Below are 13,666 nucleotides of genomic sequence, written 5' to 3' on the forward strand. Positions count from 1 at the left end.
TATATATATATATACATATATATATATATTATCTAGCAATGAAAACTTTGGGCGCATTGAGAAAAACTCACTCAACGATCTCTGCATAATAAAAACTGAATTTGGGTAACTAAATGAACTCAGTGAAGCTAATGTTCGTTTTCAAATGTTCCTTTTTATTAGGTTAACGTGAAGCACGTAAATAATACATCTAGTTAGAATTCGAGATAATAATATACGTAAGATAGAAAGAGCGAAGTGTACTGCAGAAAGGAGATCAGAGGTGAAAACATAGCTCACGCTACGAGAGAATGAGATGAGAATATATTGGCAGCGTTTAGTTGGCAATATATTCTAACTTTTAATAGCCAGTGCCATAACAATAAAACACCCGATAATACTGTTAGGTCCTATACTAGCGATTGAAGCACATTTCAAAGAGCTACATTGCATGACAATAACTATTTGTCTACTCATCTCATAGAAATTATTTATTCTATGATATATATATATATAAATATATATACATACATGCCTGCATGTTTGTGAGTGTGTATATTTCTGTGTACATCCGTGTGTGTGTGTGTGTGTGTGTGTGTGTGTGTGTGGGTGTGTGTGTGTGTGCGGTGCATTCCAGAAGTTTTACGACTTTTTCAAGACACAAATTTATTATTAAATTCGAAGTGCAATCGTCTGACGTCAATTCACTTTCTGTAATGTCCCTCCACAAAGAAGCTGTCGAGAACCATTGTCATACCCTTCTTCGTTTTCTCGTTGAACCTTGTGAAGAACAAAATGTCTCGGAGTACATGGTATGGACTGTAGGGTGGGTGAGGGACAACTATGAGCTGGATTTCTGACAATGGTGACAACAAACTGCAGATGAATGTCAGTAAGCGGTTCATCACGATTTTTCGTGAAGGTTAATATGGTTAACCAAATGAGAATAAAGCTGACGGAGACGGTAGCAGCAGATCTTGTTGGGTATGAAAGCCCCTTTCCAATACCACAAAGGAGGAAGACGGTTATCTGAATAATGTGTGAGAAATTTAAGACAATACAGTTTCTTGAATTAACTGTTTCATATAAACGCAGTTTAGATGCAGCCCATGTGAAGAAAAATGTGCTTTATGAGATTCCACTGGAAGGCTATATAAATACTGGTTGGAGAGCAGTACATTTTCCTGTAGAAGGTGGATGTAGGGGTTTTTATCTGAGCCAGACTGAAACGTTGGCTGCTATCAGTTGGTGTCCAATATTGGCTAGCAAAGGCCATCTTGAAGGAGATTCAGATGAATGTTCAGAACCATGTGCCTGATACCTAGATGTGATAAATCAACGAATTTTTACATGCCCATTTAGCATGCTAGAAATAGAAACCATCTCCCCGTTTCTACATCTATGATCATAAACAAGGGAATATAAATGTTTCTATATTATACACAGCTGGTTTAGTCCTAAAATGCCTCTCAGAGAAAGTAGTATTAAATTACGTAGTTCTAAAAATACTATTTCTGGAATAAGAAAAAAAATCACATTAGATGGGATCTATTGGAAAAAACTTAAATCACAGACGTGTTTGGCCAAAGCTAATAAGGGATTAAACAACAGCGTGAACGTTCTCATAACTAATAAGTCTTATTTTATTAGTTATTATTAATTTCCCTCCACTTCTATTTTGAAAGCTTCGAAAAGGATTACAAACACCTATCTTCTGTTTGATGCTTTATATATCAGTCGATAATAAGAAAACAATTAGGCTGATATGAAGATGTGATATATGGTTTTCGAGGAGAAAAAACGGTATAGATTTGAAAACCTATGAACAGAGGTAATTCAGCCGTAAGTATTACGATTTTCACTGAGATGTTTCCTCTTTCTTATCATGTTCATAAGATGCTATTACGGTAAAAATCTCGAATTTCATTGGTTATTCATTAATGAACTCCAAGTTAATGACAGGCAAAATTGGCTTTGATGGGTTAGAAATTGGAGCGCAGCCAATTGGAGTATACACTTGAAAACACGATACCTGATGCTCTGCTGATTTTGACAAATCGCTACATTAAAATGTCAATAACATACAATGATGCCAATGATTCATGAAAAGGGGATATATGATATATATATATATATATATATATATATATATATATATATATCCAGAATACACTATGTTTGAAAACATATTGGGATTATTATGGCTGGTCGACATTTATTGTAAGTATGGTCGCTTTTACGAGAGACTTGGGTTTCAGTGTCAACAAGAAGGTAGGGCACATAAGATAATATAACGGTAGATAAGTCATGTTTGATGAAAATATAAATGAGATGCTCACGGCTGGAGAACTTTGATCATTGATGTATTTCACTAGAGGTAGCATATATCAGTCGGAATGTCTATGTATGTGGTTAAGAGCTTTGCAAACGTGTGGTTTTAGGTTTCTTCGAATGAGAGGCAACTTGAGTAAGTGCCTTGAGAGTAAATCTGATAAATTAAAACAGTGTGGAAGCTCGACAGACAGACAGGCAAACAGACGCACGCACGCGCTCACGCACACAAACACGCACACATATACACACTAATGTAAACATGTTTAAATGGGGACAGAAACATACCAACATTGCTTGTCAAGTGATGGTGGGGTGGGCGGGCAAACACAAGCACATATATATATATACTTATACATATATATATATATGTGTGTGTGTGTATACATGTGTGTGCATGTGCGTCTGTGTATATGTATGTATGTATATATGTGTGTGTATTTGTAATTGTCGTGCGTTACCGCTGACTAAACCCTTCATTGTGATGCTCCGGCATGGCTGTGGGACAATGAATGTATGTAATGCCATAATCTCGAGATTTTAAGATTTATAACACATTATAACTTCAATGTAAGCGTAATGGCATTCACAGTCACTAAAACAAATTATATCAACCCCAAATATTTACAATATTTATTTCTTTGTTGCCCACAGGGAGGCTAAAGATAGAGGGGACAAACAAGGGGATGAAGTCGATTACATCGACTCCAGTGCGTAACAAGCACTTATTTAATCGATCCCGAGAGGAAAAAGGCAAAGCCATCCTTGGCAGCATTTGAACTCAGTAATTAACGGCAGACAAAATGGCCTGCTAGTTGGAGATGCCTGCCAAACTCTCGTAAACATATAATAATTCTAGTGAAACAGGAGGTGCTCGTCTCCCCCTTGTAAACATAAGGACACAGGAAATGTTTCGGGCTGACAGGAAGCGGTGCTGCTTCCTAGGGCTACATAGCAGTAGTATTATTCCCTTCATGGGACTGTCATATTACGTTGACAGCATACAACTACTCTATCGTATCGCTACTGCATAAATCTCTCTGAGAGATTTAGAAACGTACTATATATATATATATATATATATATATATATACACACACACATATATATACATTTATAGGCATATATGTATTTGGGTGTATGTGTGTGTGAGTATATGTGTGATTCGTGTGTGTGTGTATGTGTCTGTGTGTGCTTGTCCATGTGTGCACTGAGAAAAAACACTGACGTTGTTTAGAATCGCATTATATTATTTTTTAGAGAAACATACTTGGTTTCACGGGGCATCTGTACTTTCAGCTTACATAGCTGTCAATTTTTTGTTGTTTCTAGGCTTTTTAATTTTATTTTACACTAAGTAAATTTATTTTATAGTAAACGACGTAACGACGTCGAATTAAAAACGATAAGCATATATATATATGCAACAACAACAAAAAAAACACACCTAAATAAGTATAAATACACACACACGTACACACATACACACAATCATACGCAAGCACAAAACTCACGCAAGCACGTATTTGTTTCTCTGCGTGTGCGGTGAGAATAAGAGTGAGCGAGTGAGCGAGCAAGAGATAGACGCTGAGAGAGGGTGAGAGAGAGCGGGTGGGAGTGAAAGGGTGAGAGTGAGAGGGTGAGAGAGAGAGAGAGAGTGAGAGAGAGAAAGAGGTGGAGAGCTCCATACTTATAAAAAAAACTCGATATAATTTAGTTCAATGCTGTATCGTCGCTGGAGGTTACAGAATGGTAACTAATGTTCTTGGACTTTGCCTCTGAACGTTTGTGTGTATGATACAATGTGGCCTAAGAGTACATTTAAAACATTAGAAAAAAATCCATTAATCGCTGGAAAAATATGTGCAAAGAATATTCCTGACAACTCTCTAGATTATATAAATAAATGCATTAAGAAAAATAAAACAACTTGATAAAATATTTATATAAATATATATCTCCTTGGTCGGCCTCTTAAGATTTTGTTCCTGTTCTGCATGCACAAATATATGCGAACACATACAAACATACATACATGCACACTTATGCATATCAGCGCATGTTAAATTATTCATGTACTTTATTTATACGGATGCAACGACAATCAATAACTAAAAGAACTTTGAATGTGTGATTGGTTGACTGGCATGTATTAAAACACACGCAAATATACGATTAAGAATTCGATAATGGGTAAATTGGGAATGGTTGATCAAACCGAAAATTCTGTGATGGAGAAGGGCATAATAGCAAAAACTTGTTGGTGTAAGCGCATGCATAGTTGTGAGGTTAAGAAGCACGCATTCAAACCAAATGGTTTCGGATTCAGTCCTACTGCATGGTATCTATTTAACTGTGGACAGTTTATCGGTTTCATCCTCTCTTTTCTTCGTAATTGGAATAGAGAGTATGTTTTTGGGGAAGTTGTTGCTTAATAGATTGTTTCTGATCATGATCATTCCTTCGTGGTGGGTATCACGATCGCTAATTATATTCATTTCTCGATGTTGCACTGAGCAATCCCTCTCTTTACACTGTATGGATGGTGGGCGTTGAACTTGAGGTATCGTCCAGTTAAGGTAGGCTTGCGGTATACGGATGTCGTGAATATCCGTTAACTGTAAATAATGTAAATAATGTACATAATTCCTCATCTCATAAATATAGAATGAGTTTATTTTGTTCGACTAAAACCCTTCAAATCGGTATCCCAGCATGGAGGTAGATCAATAACTGATACGAGTAAAGATTAATAAATGCATAATTCTATATATGTGCTAGAAAAATATGTAACGAGCAGAAGAATGTGTATGTCATTGATGAGGTCGCGAAAGGCATCGAACGGATTTGGGACCAAATAGAAAAAGAATACAAAAAACTGATTGATTGCTTCTCTGTGGGACGAATAAAAAATTGAACTAGTGCCTGTGTTCATTATTGTCATAATGACTCTCGCAAAATGCCGCAAAAAGCGTAATGAAATACGCGCTAAAGATTTTAGTGCTGTGCAAAATTTATTTGAAAGATGAAGGAATAGTAATGGACAAAATCCGTTGCGAGGAAATATAAATTATAGGTGAACAACAACGGCGAATACATTCATTTGATTTATTAAAATACCTCTTCCGAAATATAACAACGTTGGTTTCAACATTCGGTTGGAGATCACGATGCAAACAAATTTAATAAACAATAATATAACTTCATGGAATTCTGAAAAAAAGTATCAAATTTGGAGTGTGGGAAAAGAAAGCTAATTTGAATTTAATATTTAATGGAAAATAAATACATGAAAAATAAAGATAATATAAAGAAAAATAGGCTTTAAATAGTTTTAAGGTGATATAAGGTGAATCGAAGGGGATCGAAATTAACGTTAATTAAACATTGATCTGGCAGCAAGATTCCATCATGTAAAACAAGACATTGTTGATTCGTTAGATTTGCAAAGGAAGAGCAATGACAAGGGCTCTTCAGAGATGAGAAATTAGCAACATTTACAATTACTCTAACAATCCTGACATTTCTTCATGATCATTTTATCGAAATATGTTTTGTTGAATATTGAGTGCATCGACCACATATTCAAAATTACTTCTTCATCCCAAGGCTACGAAGGACTAAAAACCTTCATAGAATCTTTATGCCTTGGATAAGTGGGCAGTAATATTGACCTTATTGAATAATCAAGTCAGAGTTCATTCTCATTCTTGTAAACATAAACCAAAATTTACTTTCGCATCCTATAAACCACCTTAATGAAAAATATCACTTCTACTTTTGGATGGTTACGAAAAAAACCCATCGATTAGAAAAATATAGACACGTTTGTTAATTTCCGCATGTTAGAATGTGAAGAGCACTTACTTTATTGAACTGGCACAATCGTTAGCACGCCGGGCAAAAGGTTTAACAGTATTTCGTCATTCTATGTTCTGAGTTCAAATTCCACTGAGATTGACTTTGCCTTTTATCCTCTCACGGTCGATAAAGTAAGCACCAGTTGAGCATTGAGGTCGATGCAATTGAGGTTCGGAACTCCGAAATTGCTGCCCTTGTGGAAAAAGTTGAAACGAATATGCATGCCCATAACTCAAAAGAATACTTATATACGTACATATATACATATATGTTTGAGAGAAAGAGAGAGAGAGAGAGAGAGTGCACGTGTACAATTCAAAAGTATATCTCTGCGTTTTTGCGAAATTAAGTACGTGTGTATAGTTTTCAGCTGTATTTTTTTCCGCCCACGACTTCGATTACACTTTCTTTCTACGATTATCAGATCTTAAACATTATATGTGTTTCTCCACAATTGCTCAACTATTCTGCCTATGATTTCTAGAAGCTGCTCTCATCAAGATCTTTCAATCCCCGCAGATAAATCATGTAAAATAATAAAATCTGTACACAAATCCTTTCCTTTGCGGTCGGTATACTTTTAAATCAACGCCGCGTAACATACATTTCACGGCGTTTGTATCCCAAATGATTGACTGTCTTCCTTGCTCATGTCTTTTAGCCCCGTCGCGCCGTCTTCCCGCTGTAGCAAGAATAGGTTAAACCTCATCGCTGCCGCTTTTTCGGTAAAGCAGTACTGAAAACACATGTAGAAAGAAAAAATGCATCAGATTCTGTACATTAGTTTGCCTGCAATCGTTACTCTTGAGCTTTATGAGCGACTATTTATTTTCCTTTTGCTCGAGGACCAAGGTGGTGGGTTAAGTTAGCAGCAAGGGTAGAGGTCTGAGAGGGAAAATTTATTGTGTTACCTGATCTCTCTCTCTCTCTCTCTCTCTCTCTCTCTCTCTCTCTCTCTCTCTCTCTCTCTCTCTCTCTCTCTCTCTCTCTCTCTCTCTCTCTCTCTCTCTCTCCGGTCTCTTCATATCTAGTTGCACTTATGAATTTACTGACTTCTACGTACTTACATACAGTAAAAATCATAAAACATACACGTACATATGGGTAACGTATTTTATAGCAATCTATATCCACTCTTCTCTCTTAGTTTTTTTTTCTTCGCTAAATCCATTCACACTATACGCTGTTTGATATCTCTTCAGAAAAATTCTGCAGTTCAACAAATTTTCTTTCTTACCAAGACACGTTGTCACCATTTATTTTTTCAAACGTCAGATCATATCGGTCTTTCTATTTTAGCAGTGTAAAGTGTTAGACGCTTTTTACACTTTATGCTGTGTTCGATTTGCCATAGTGTATTAAGTCTTTGAATATCGGAACTCTTTTAACTAAAAATCTTTCTAAATATTTTCTACCCATACAGTTGCATGTTCTTTTTCTACCTGTTTTTTTCCCTGTCCGAAACATACCCACTTAAATACATACATACATACATACATACATATATATCTGACCGTTGCTTCCCCCTGGAGGATTCCCAGACTCGCCTTTCTAAATCTTTAGCCTTCCGCAAAGGGAAAAAGGGAAATACCGAAGAGCAATAACCCTGAACGGATTCAAATCCGTCGCTTTAAGCAAAATTTCAAGCAAATATATAAAGTTAATATCAATGGACAGATATGGTGCTGTTACACCTGTTACTCTAAATGTCAATGTTTTTTTTTCTTTTCCCTACAGTCGCCTTTAGAAGTTAGAATATGTCACAAACGTATTCTAACTAACCTAAATTTCCTTTATTCCTGATTACTGCTTGATGCTGATGTAACTATTTTCATCCCGACCAGACGGTACACTTGCGCAACTCAGTCACTAATGTTCACGCTTATTTATTTATTATTATTTAAAGCTTCGGCTTGATTAACCTTGTAAAATGACGGATCTCAGTATGTGCATGGTAAGTCTATTAATAATACTTTCTAATCGTGTAGCAAGAACACGCATTTTGTCTCTTGGCAAAGTTGCTTAACTTAATCACCGCAGTTTATTGGTTCTTATTTCTTTCATGTGTTAAAAAAGTAAATCGTTTTTTCCTGGTGAGAATTGAACTCATCGCGTAAAAACACTTAACTAGTTATCGCCAAGCATCTTTTCAATGTTTTATCGATATACCACTGAGAATATAGAATCAATAATGTGATAAGTGAGCAACGGCATTCAAGGCACATGCAGTGTTGTTCTGTTGATAGCGATGTCTCTAACCTTATTCTGAATCTATGTTTATTGTTTTGTGTTGGCTGCACATTTTGTTTTTACTTCCTGCCATCAATAAATACAGTTATATTTTATTACCATTGTGATATCTAAAGAGATTGTTATTTGTATTTGTCGGCAAGCTTCTAATTTTCATAATGGCGTTTTCATTCCGTTTTAGAAGACGTAGTTTTCTTTCATCAAACTACTGTCAAATATATATGATTTAGGATGCGATTCCAAATGTGGAACTATGTTTCAAATGCAAACGCTGATGATATGATGCTTAAAAAATAATCAAGGATTACATTTTATTTATTATTTCTTTTATATTTACAGCTGAATTCTATGGTGAATATGGGAATAGAAATGAATAAAGGAAGAGTGACACAAGGAAGAAAGGGAGAGGAATAAATATCGTTGAAAATAAAGATAAATCAGAAATATGTCACGTAACGATATGAATTCTGTACATCAAGACAAGTTAGGATATTAACGAACAGAATATTATATTTTTATTTGTTTATTTACATTGAGAGTATCTTTTTAAACGAGGAGTAAATCAATATGAAAGATTTGAAATATTGCTATGACGTTTCTTCCTGTCGGCTTATAACACTGATGTATTTGCTACAGACATCTACAGTAAATTGTTGTTTTACAACGCCATTCCTTTGGGGAAATATTTTACGGCTACACGATTTGTTGAAAGCCTATATGAATTTTTATCACGGTTTCGGTCATAAAGATATTTCCAGTTTGATTTATCATTCTTATATATGAAATCAGGAAGAACGTACGAAAATCTTAATAAGTGATTACACCAACGTCATATACAATGCGAAATAATCGGATTCAAATATTAAGCGTAGTCTAAAATTATGAATTGTATTGATTCACAAGTCCGACACGCCAAATATGTTCAATTCATCCTCATTTTGTTATCGATAAATAGTACCAGAAACTATCTGTAATATTGCTTTTAAATCCTCTGAATTATTTGTCAGCCATGTGTAACGAAGAAGATGATAAATAAATAGCTGGTATCTGAAAATTAATTATAAATATATTGAAAGAAAATTTAATAAAAAGTCTTTCGAATTCATTGATTCAATTCAAGAAGACGTTCAATTGAAATTACCGTCTTCACTCTAATATTAAAACTGTCCTTGATGGCGGCGAGCTGGCAGAATCGTTAACCGATAAAATAGCTGCATTTCGTCCGTCTTTACATTCTGAATTCAAATTCCCCCGAGGTTGACTTCGCCTTTCATTCGTTCGGGGTCGAGAGAATAAGTACCTGTCGAGTACTGAGGTGGGCGTAATCGATTACATCCTTCCGCGAACTAGCTGGTCGGGTACCAACATCTAAAACAAATATTAATACTGTCATGATCAAAATACTTGAAATTGCTTTGGTTGCTTAGCCCAGGTGAAACCTAATTTGGTTAAAAACGTCCCAACATGAACCTCATTTCATTTTGTCTTGCGGTAATTGTGTTATCCAGTGTGTACTTCTCACTTTAAGAAGTTTGATGCTATTTGAGAGACATTTCCCTGGTATTTCTAGCAGATCTAGTTGTCATGTGGATATTAACTTTTGTCTCCATCTTTTGATTAACTTAAGGGACTCTTTAACGAAAATTTTGGTATACTGCATTAATGATGTTTTTTCTTTCAACTGCATAATTCTGTATTTAATCATTGTAATTGTTGTCAATTGTGACAAAAATATCCATAGAAACAGAATTTCGATTTGAGTTATTGCTGAAATTGTGTAAACCTCACGTGCAACGTAAAAATATGACAAGTCGTGTCAAATATATAGTGTAACATGTATTTGGCAACGCTCAGTCTGTGTTTCATTTATCTGATGTTAGTTGGTAATTTGATGCAGAGTGTGTCGTAGGCAGTTTCGCTCCTCCCGAGAGTTTCGTGTTGCCCGCCTCATATTTTATTCCATCATGTCCAAAACGTCTGTTTACAGAACACCAAAGGAAGGAAAACAGAAATTTTAAAGATGAATAGGAGTTGTAATTTTACAATGTTTTTGCTAATGATACAACAACTTGCATGCTAAGTGATTCTACAATAATAGCTGTAAACAATGTAATTTAATTCACTATTCGGTTACTCACAAGGAGCAGGAATATGCTAAACTAGTAAAAAGTTATGTCTCAATAGTTTGAATGATAATTCTGAAAAATTTAACCTATCGAAGCATTTTTTAAACTTGAGAAACATAACATCGCTGCAAAAAAATACGTACTGTGTGTAACATGCAAAATTATAAGGCACTGAATGATGCTGAAGATGCTTAGGCCTTGATAAGTATAAATAAATGGCTCTTTGGTCGAATTCATGAATTAGCACTCAACATAGCAGAAAGATGTCAGGCACCAACACTAAAAAGAAAAAAAACTCATTCAGGACATGTAATATAGGAGCACTTCGTCGGTTACGGCCACGAGTGTCCCAGCTGATACGATCAACGGAAAACTTGCTCGTGAAATTAGCTTGCAATTGGCTGAGCACTCCACAGACACGTGTACCCTTAACATAGTTCTCGGGGAGATTCAACGTGACACAGCGTGTATATCGAAACCTTACGTTTGCAAGAGCAAATCTTCGTTTCGAAGATACGTTAATACTTTGCACTAACAAACGAGGATATTTCTAACATTTTGTTATGTAGGGCAGAGTTCACAATTGTTTATTTGTTCCGGCTTCAGACACTAATGAGATTAAAGAAGGAATTTATTTTTTAATTTAGGAAGAATACTTGGAATAGAATGTATTCAATTAAAAATATCTCAAAACAAAACTGTCCCTTGTTCTAGATTGACAGGGAGGTTATTTAAATAACCTCAAAATAATGAACCACCAAGTTAATCTCAAGAGCATTTGAACTCGGTGTGCAGAAAACCGCTAAAAAAAATATTGTAAATAATTTTGTTCTCACACTAACAGCTCTGCCAGTTCAGAATATCCTGTTATTTTTGAGATATTATATCAAACAGATATCACTTTAAATATTTCTTTGCAAGGCAAATATCCTGATATTTTCATTCTCAGCTTACAAAACAAATATTTCTGCTGAACAGGACTATTCATGTGAATTATTTACAGATTACATTGCTTTTTATAGAATCATTAATTGAAAGAAATGACAGCAAACTGCAAAAGAAAAGAAAATAATAGTGAAGTTGAAAAAATGACCTGAAGCTCAAATTAGCATTTCAATCTGATTTGGTTAATGTTCTCGAGGCGCACCTAAAGAGCTACGCAAGCAGACGATTGAATTTTTATGATATTTGGAAACTCGAGTGCTATGAAAGATAAGGATGACTCTGAAATATGTAAAAATAGCAAAATACACGTATTTACAATAAGATTTATAACGTATAATTTCTATTTTTTCAGTTACTTAGTGCTGTGAATACACCGTTTATCGATCGCAAACTTAGGCGTTTTTAAGGCATCTACAATGGGATATGTATACGGAAACTACTTTGAACTTTACTAAGCATCAAAACTGGGTTTTTTTTTCTAATTCTCAAAATATTCTGTGAAACAGGTCAACTTGTATTCTTAAGATTCAAATACAGTTTAACAAGAAATGCAATTATTTGTTCACGAATATCTCAAAAAATTCTCCTTTATAAAGTCTTTTTTAAATCATTCCAACTTCACTAAGCTTCTTGTCTCTTGTTTTGGTGGTGACACAAGTGATATGGAGGGCTCCGATGGAAGCGTTACAATTCGATGCACCAACTATTCTACGAATCCACTGACCTCAAAATATTGAAGCATAATGAAATTCCAAGCGTTGAGAATTTCGTCATTGTCCCCTACCATTTCTACTTGGCCGATATTGGTATAATACACCTCTCATCCAATATTCAAGTTACGACCACCATTCTTTCACGTATTGTGTTACCTGTTTTATTTCTTAAGACGGTAGGTTTTGATATGAGGATGAATTAGTAGTTATTTCCAGCAATTTGGGCAACCACTTAAGATGTCACTCTGTTTTTTTTTACATCCATATCTATGAAAACGTGAGATATTATCCAAATTTCAAGCGGGACATATCGTCGCGCAGACTGGAAATGTCATTTCGAATATAAGTGAAGTGTAATAGTTAACCCTTAATGTATATTTTTAATTGAGGTTGGCTTTTGGGGAGAGTGAGAAAGAGATAAAGAGGGAAAGAGAGAGAGAGAGAGAGTCTCACTGATAAAGAAGGAGATTGGGAAGAGAAAAGAACGAAAGAGGGAGAAAGAGAAAGAGAGAGAGAGTTCCCTTTTTTTCAGTTTTGACTACACGGTGTTATAGATTGATAATATAATGAAACCGCAGTGTATTTCAACCAATGTGCGACTTCTCTCTTCATTGAAGCTGCGCGCATTCGCGTCTTATCTTATCATGCAAATAAATTGTCTATTGAAACAGATCCCCACTCGGATAAAGTAATTGAAAAACATCGACTCCAAAAGTATGAAAAACAAATTTCGTCTCACGGTATTTGAACTAGGAACACATTTTCAGATAGTGTTTTCGACTGTCTAACGAATACGCTAATATACAGAACTGCATGAGATATTTGGTTAACATATTAAATTACTATAACATTACATTAACATGAAACACGTTTATCCAATAAATAGCTAGAGAGAAGTACAAATGCATTATGTTGCATATTCGAGTACCAGTGCTTCTTACCTAATGCACAGACCTCAAACTTCACGGAGAGATACGGTCGGTTAAACTAAACTTAAGACAACTACTGCATTATTTTATTGACCACGAAAGTATGAAGGCAGATTTAACCTCGATAGAGTTTTAATTTAGATAAGAAAGGATGATACTTATATATTGCTAGGAATTTTGTTCGGCGATCTAACCTTTCTGACAACACTCCACCTGTGGAAAGAAATAGAAAATTCATATTAAATTGTATGCCATATCATAATTACATGAGATATATTGGTAATAAAAGGGAAATTATTATGTTTAATATAATCCGAAATAATATCGTTGAAGGAGAAAGATGCGATATCTATAAATATTTTCATTTTATCTTTCAAATGTTTCCCAATTAAATCTAATAAATTAATTCCGTGAATTGAAGTTACGGAAGATGTAACTTCTTTCCCTCTTTGACGATAATAAGATCCTACAAACACCCGCGTGTGTGTATGTGTGTATATATATATATATATATATATATATATATATATAT

At 34.9% G+C, this 13,666-nt stretch overlaps 1 long non-coding RNA gene across 1 annotated transcript in view; it reads left to right on the top strand.

Annotated features, from left to right (window-relative positions):
• LOC128250633 (uncharacterized) overlaps nucleotides 1-9,459 on the top strand; it is a 24,089-nt gene extending 14,630 nt beyond the window's left edge. The window contains exons 2-3 of the long non-coding RNA XR_008266663.1: nucleotides 7,909-8,125; nucleotides 8,761-9,459. This is a non-coding gene — a long non-coding RNA (uncharacterized LOC128250633). The remainder of the gene's footprint in view (nucleotides 1-7,908; nucleotides 8,126-8,760) is intronic.
• Nucleotides 9,460-13,666: the final 4,207 nt, after the last annotated feature.

The sequence above is a fragment of the Octopus bimaculoides genome, chromosome 23 (assembly GCF_001194135.2).
Source record: "Octopus bimaculoides isolate UCB-OBI-ISO-001 chromosome 23, ASM119413v2, whole genome shotgun sequence".
In the NCBI taxonomy this organism is placed as follows: domain Eukaryota; kingdom Metazoa; phylum Mollusca; class Cephalopoda; order Octopoda; family Octopodidae; genus Octopus; species Octopus bimaculoides.